The 7,246-nt window shown below is 35.6% G+C and overlaps 1 pseudogene; it reads left to right on the top strand.

The window, feature by feature from the left end:
- The first annotated feature begins 5,645 nt into the window (after positions 1-5,645).
- Positions 5,646-5,728, top strand: LOC113264873 (small nucleolar RNA U3; annotated as a pseudogene).
- Positions 5,729-7,246: the final 1,518 nt, after the last annotated feature.

Here is a 7,246-nt window from a genome sequence, read left to right as displayed (position 1 = left end):
CACCATCCATTCAAAATAAAAACTTTCAACAAAATAGATGTAGAAGCATCTTACCACAACACAATGAAGTCCGTATATGAAAGGCTGGCAGCTAACATCATACTTAATGGTGAATAACTAAAAGCTTTTCCTTTAAGATTTAGTAGGAGTCAAGGATGCCCACTCTTGCCACTTATTCAACACAGTACTTAAAGTCCTAGCCAGAGCAATTAGGCAAGAAAAAAAAAACAAAACACCAAATTGGAAAGAAAGAAGTCAAATTATCACAATTTGCAGATGACATGATCACATATATGTAGAAAACCCTGAAGACTCAGCAAAAACCTGTTAGAACTAATAAATTTATTAAAGTTGCAGGATACAAAATCAACATACAAAAACCAGTGGCATTTCTATACACTAAAAACAAACTATCTGAAAAGAAAATTAAGATAACAATCTCATTTACAATAATAACTAAAAGAACAAAATAGGAATAAACTTAACCAAAGAGGTGAAGAACTTATCCAGTGAAAATATAAAATATTGGTGAAGGATATTAAAGAAAACACAGATAAATAGAAATATGTCCTTTGTACATGGATTGGAAATAATATTGCCAAAATATCCATACTATCCAAAGTGATCTATACATTCAGCACAATCCCTATCAAAATCCCAATGGCATTTTTTTCAGAAATAGAAAACAATTCTGAAATTCATATGGGAATACAGATGACCCCAAATAGCCATGATAATGTTGAGCAAGAAGAACAAAGCTGGAGGGCATCATTCTTCCTGATTTCAAAATATATTTTAAAAACTACAGTAATTAAAATAGTATGGTACTTGCTTAAAGATAGACATGTAGACCAATGAAACAGGATAGAAAGCCCAGAAACAAATCCATGCATTTATGCCAACTGATCTTTGACAAGGGTGCCATAAACACCTAATGGAGAAAGAATAGTCTCTTTAATATAGTGTTGGAAAAACTGGATATCCACATGCAGAAGGAAATTGGACTCATCTCATACCATGTAGAAATGTGAGATATTTGATACAAAATCAACTCAATATGGATTAAAGACTTAAATGTAAGACCTGAAATATAAAACTACAAGGGGAAAACATAGGGAAAAATCTTTTGACATTGGTCTTGGCATTGATTTCATGAATATGACACCAAGTGCACAGGTAACCAAAGCAAAAAATAGGCAAATGGGATTGTATCAAAGTAAAATGCTCCTGCTCAGCCAAGGAAACAATAAACAGAGTGAAGAAGCAACTTATAGAATGGGAGAAAGTATTTTCAAACCATAAATCTTATAAGGGGTTAATATCCAAAAAAATATACGGAACTCAAACAGCTCAATAGGAAGAAAATAAATAACCTAATTAAAAAGTGGGCAAAGGACCTAAATAGATATTTCTCCAAAGAGGGCATACAAATGGCCAACAGGTAGAGGAAAATTTGCTCAACTTCACTAGCCATCAGGGAAATGCAAATTGAAACCACAATGAGATATCACCTCACATCTGATAGAATAGCTATTATCACAAAGACAAAAGATAAGTGTTGGCAAGGATGTGGAGAAAAGGGGAACCTTTGTATAAACTGTTAGTGGGAATGTAAATTGGTACAGCCTTAATGGAAAATGGTATGGTGGTTCTTCAAAAAATTAAAAATAGAGCAGCCATATGATTTAGCAATCAGACTTCTGAGTATATATCCAAAAAAAAAAAAAAAATCTGGAAGAGATACCTGCACTTCCATGTTTTTGCAGTATGATTTCCAATAGTCGAGATATAGAAACAACCTAAATGTCCATCAACAGATGTACGGATAAAGAAAATGTGATACGCACAGATGACACACAGACACAGACACACACACATACACACGGGAATATTATTCAGCTTTTAAAAAGAAGGAAATCCTGCCATTTGTGACTGGATGGATGAACTTGGAGGACATTAAGCCAATTGAAATAAGCCAGACACAGAAGGATAAATACTGCATGATCTCATTTATGTGGAATCTAAACTAGTCAAATGCATAGAGGCAATGAGTGACATTACGGTTGCCAAGGGCCAGGAGGCGGGGTGAATGGGGGAGATGTTGGTCAGAGTACAAAGTTTCAGTTCTGCAACATGAGTAAATTCTGGAGATCTAATGTACAGTATGCTGGTTATAGTTAACAATACTGTATTGTATACTTGAAGTTTGCTAAGTGGGTAGATCTTAAGGGTTTTCATAAATAAATAAAAAGGTGATGGGTATGTTAATTAACTTGATTGTGGCAATCCTTTCACAATTGATACATATATCAAAACATCAAGTTGTATGCTTTACAAGTAGTATTCCTATTTGTCAATTACACTTTAATATAGCTGGAAAAAAATCCTCTGTTAAAACTTGGGGAGAAAAAGAATCTGCATTTTAACAGTATCCCCAAGCGATATGCATGCGTTGCAAATTTTGAGAAGCAATGGCATAGTGAATGGATAAGAGCATCAGATCTGGATTTGAATTCTGAGTGCCCCTTGCCAGCTATGTAATCTGAGGCTGGCTACTTCAAGCTCTGAGTTCCTCATCTATAAAATGGGGACAATAAGGACAATAGCAGTATGTAGCTTTGAGGATTGGTGTGAGGATTACATAAGATTATGCTCAATATCTGGCACATTTTGTGTACTCAACAAATGTTAATTAAGTATATACAACTATTGCCATTGTCTGGTTGGCAGCATTTGTTTTTCCCTGCCATTGGACCATTGTGATAATTTCCTGCCTGTTTTTCTAGTTTTAGGCTTTTCCCATTCATCCCGTCCTCTACTCCAGTGCCAGTTATTTCCACCAGCAAAGATCTGATTGTGATACTGCTCTCCTCAAAAAACTTCAGGGCCTCTCACTGCATTTATTAGTATTTTACTGCATTTGTGAGCCAAACTTCTTTGCATGAAATTTACTGCCTCCTCCTCTCTGAATGCCACCCAGAGAATGACACGCTGGAAACAGGGAAGGCCTGAAGCAGGAGCTTCAAAATTTTGCCCTTGTTTTAACAAGAAAAAGCTGTTTGCTTTGTCTACCCCTCTTTGGGCTCCAATTTTCTAATTCATACAATGAAGTAGTTTGGTTAATAGTTTTACCAAGGTCTTTTACATCTGGTGATTGATAAGGCTGAAACTGAGACCAACTCTCTTGCACATTAGGAATTCCTTCCAGAGCTTTTGTACAGTATTGAAAACTGAGGAGAGGGACCTGATTCCTTATTTCTTATTCCTGGAAATAAGTTTGTCAGTTGTTTGAAAATGTTAGAGTAGAAAACCATAGGTCCAAAAGAGTTAGACTAGGTTCCCTAACCGTGGCTTAACCTCACCTTATTACCTTCCCCAGAAATGTTGTCTTAACTAGTCAGTCAGTCAGGAAGGACTTTCTTGGTCAGTGCCAATGAGTCTGCTGGAAGGGCCCTCTCCATCCCCCAAAGGAAGATGAGGTCATCTTCATGGTAAGACCCCTTGCCTTTACCCCTAAGGGAAAGCGGTCTTACCTGGAATAATCCTTTTTTTTTTGTTAGTAACTTTCTTGCCCCATACTCCTTCTAGAATGACCTTTCATTTTGTACAACTCCTCAAGAGCCCTTCTGTTTGCTAGATGGGATACTACCTGATTCATGAATCCTTTAATGAAGTCAATTAGATCACTAAAATTTACTCGGTTGAATTTTTGTTACTTAACGGGAACAAATCTACATATGATATTTTAGAGAGCTGTTATTATTATTTTTTTTAAAGATTGTACTCATTTAGTGTCAGAGAGAGAGAGGGAGAGCACAAGCTGGGGAAGCGGTAGGCAGAGGGAGAAGCAGGCTCCCCACTGAGCAAAGAGCCCAGGATGGGACTCCGTCCCAGGATCCTGGGATCATGACTGGAGCTGAAGGCAGATGCTTAGCCAACTGAGCCACCCAGGCATTCCTAGAGAACTGTTATTAAAAAGTGCCTACAATTACTTAAATCTTTTAGGGGTAGAGATAATTGCCTTGAATATTTTTTCAGAGAAATGGCAAGTGTGTTATTGTATTAAGAAGAACAACACATATTATATTTGTTAGAGAAACAACTGTATTCTCAGTAAAAATCATGCATTTTAGAAATGTTTTTTGCTTTTTATTAGGGCGTGACTTTATACTTTTGAATAAATTTCTGATATAAGAGTATACCTTTGAAGCAGTCTCCCAGAATTACATTCCCGGTAAGGAGTAATGGAGCCCAAGATAACTTTTTATTCTCAAGAAACTCAAAGTTTTATTTTCAGGATGCCATGTTAAGTTTTTCAGTTGTTAAGGTAGCAAGTACTTGTGGCTCTGTTGCTATAGAAATACAACTTATTTCGAAATTATTTACATTTTTTTTTCTCAATCCTGTGCCTGAAAAAAAGTGAAATATTTTGTGAGGTGTTTAATTAATTTAGATCCTTTTGTATGATTATTTTATGTATTTGGATTTAGGTATCTGTTAGTAGGGAAGAAATCAGTGGGTGGAGAATTGTTTCATTGAATGATAGAGATGAGTACATTTAATCTTAGAAGAAGATGCAACGATGAATTGTCAATATATTTTTTTTCTCAATTAGTGATGTGCACTTTACCCACATGTTATTTTTTTTTTTTTAAAGATTTTTTATTTATTTATTCGACAGAGACAGCCAGCGAGAGAGGAAACACAAGCAGAGGGAGTGGGAGAGGAAGAAGCAGGCTCCTAGCAGAGGAGCCTGATGTGGGGCTCGATCCCATAACGCCGGGATCACGCCCTGAGCCGAAGGCAGACGCTTAACCGCTGTGCCACCCAGGCGCCCCAACATGTTATTTTTTTTTGAAATTAGGGTATACCTAACTATTAATGTGAATGTTTAATGGTGTATTTTTATTTCCCAAAAGCAACTATTAAATTAATGGTGCATTTTACACATGAATTGTATTTTAGAATTGAAAAGTCACTGTAAGATTGTTTTCTGGGTCACCCGAGTGGGTAGAATTGATCTACAGGAAACAGGAGACACTGGATTTTCAATTCTTGAGATTGGGTAATGGAGCCCAGCATAGTGTCCTGGAGGTAAACTGTTATGTAAATACGTGTTAAATAATGAATATACAAACACCAAAAATCAAGATACTAATTTAGCATTGTCTTTTGGATGGACATTGCTGTATCTGAGCTAATTGCTGAAAGGACAAATGACATAATTTAATACTATCCTTCCGGGGTGAAGTCGAAAAGAAGTCTTGGCTGTAGGGCTGTTCCTAGCCTTAGGCAAGGGAGAGGGCGTTTTGCTTTGGGCTTATTCCCTAGAACTCTGTGAAATAAATGGAAAATTAATCTCTGCCATCCTGACAAGAAGTCCAAGCAAATGATGAAGAATCAGCAGTTTTTTCCCCCTAATTCTACAACTTTTTAAAACATACTTACACAATCTTGATTTACTTACTGAACTCTCACGAATTTTTTATAGTCATTAAGTGGTAACTTTAATTTTCTTATTAGTTGTTTCTCACTGTACCAAAAGGGAAGAAAGTTTCGTGCAAAGAACTCAGGGCTGGTTTCTAGCTGCCTATAAGGGGTGGATCTCCGGACACACACTAGACTGTTAGAAATAACTCTATCTTAAAACTATACTTTAAGGGATCATTTCTATAGTATGTTACTAGAGAAGTTTCTCTGAATGTGTAAAAATAACGATCTTTCTGGGTATTATTTTTCTCATCTGTAGCATCTGATAATCTAAAGTATCTTTCAAGTCCAAGATTCTGTGACCCCTGTGATAAGATAACCCATGAAAAGCAGTAATTTCTAGGACTTCAGGTATAATACAAGTACCTAGATTTTTGAGAATCTGGTGTGATAGTGCTGTTCGACTATTAGCCATATTTAGGACACATTTTACTAATTCTGAACTCTATATGCTTGCTTAGGAGAAACTGTATTAAAGAAATATGAAATCCTTTGTATAAGAAATCCTTAAGAATACAATCTATAAGCCAGTAGTAAATAAATATATAAGCATTATTCATTGATTTATATTAATTGGTCAAAATTTAAATGATTTATCTAAAATTGAATAAGCATATAGTTATGATTGTAAGTAATGACAAATACACAAGTATTAATTAGATATGGGAAGCTGATCATTAACTTATCTTGAAAATAAACATGTACGCATATCATGGGCAAAAATACAAAACAGAATCTCTATTAAACCACTTCAGCAGATTTGCATCTGTGCGTACGTGTGTGTGTGTGTGTGTGTGTGTGTATACACTTAATGTATAGAAAAACTGTGTGAAGGCACAGCAATGAATTTAATAGCCACCCTGTTTATTTTGTATTTTGATTGAATGCTAAAGTTCTTTACAATTCTTAATAAATATAAGTTGAAACAAATCACTGACCAATTTATATATTGGAATTATTTGAGGCCTATTGGAAATGCTATTAGAAAAATGTCTTTTGGTTTAAAATCATTTAAATCTTTAAATTCATCATATTTTCTGTATTAAAAAAGGCAATGGAGGTAAACTCTTCAACCGTTTTTCAATTACCAAATGACAACATGTTTATGACCCATGGTGTTGGGTCTTCAGGTGTCAGGGTTACCGAACCCTGGCTATTGCACCTTAGGGAAGTAAGAAGGAAGGCCGCTGGAACTGTAGCCATGACCCAGCTTCTGCTGACATTATAAAGGAGCACTAGGCTCTTGATGGAGCTCTGTAGAGCTGATACAGAACTAAAATATCTCAGATGTGACCTGCATCAGTCTCATGTTCTTTACATGACCTTTAATCCAGATATGTGTTTATACATTACCTTGTTTCAAATGGTCTTTGAAAGATCTAGAAGCAAATACATTGGGTTAAAAGTCATGTGTCTTGACAACTGAGGTATAAAAATGGACATTAGATTGTTGAAAAAGCTGGTCTCTGTGACTCTTTTCTGTAAAGGGTAGATTAAAAATCAGTGTAAGATATCCATGGAGCAAGTGATTCTTCGATTTAGATGAAGGAGGTGGGTTTATAGATTTCATCCACAAACAAAATAACAGTGTTTACCTTTGTTGAGAATAGAGGCTTTTAAAGCATTTCTTTCTTTTCTTTCTATGCAAAGTGCATGTTTTATATAAGCCCAAAGAGGAAGCTTTAGATACAATGAACATCTACAAATTTAAGGGGTATTACTTTTGTACCCGTGGACAAACACATACTGTACCTAA

The sequence above is a fragment of the Ursus arctos genome, unplaced genomic scaffold (genome assembly GCF_023065955.2).
Source record: "Ursus arctos isolate Adak ecotype North America unplaced genomic scaffold, UrsArc2.0 scaffold_13, whole genome shotgun sequence".
Classification (NCBI taxonomy): domain Eukaryota; kingdom Metazoa; phylum Chordata; class Mammalia; order Carnivora; family Ursidae; genus Ursus; species Ursus arctos.
The sequence above is the reverse complement of the archived record's forward strand: the minus strand, read 5'-3'. Positions and strand labels throughout refer to the sequence as shown.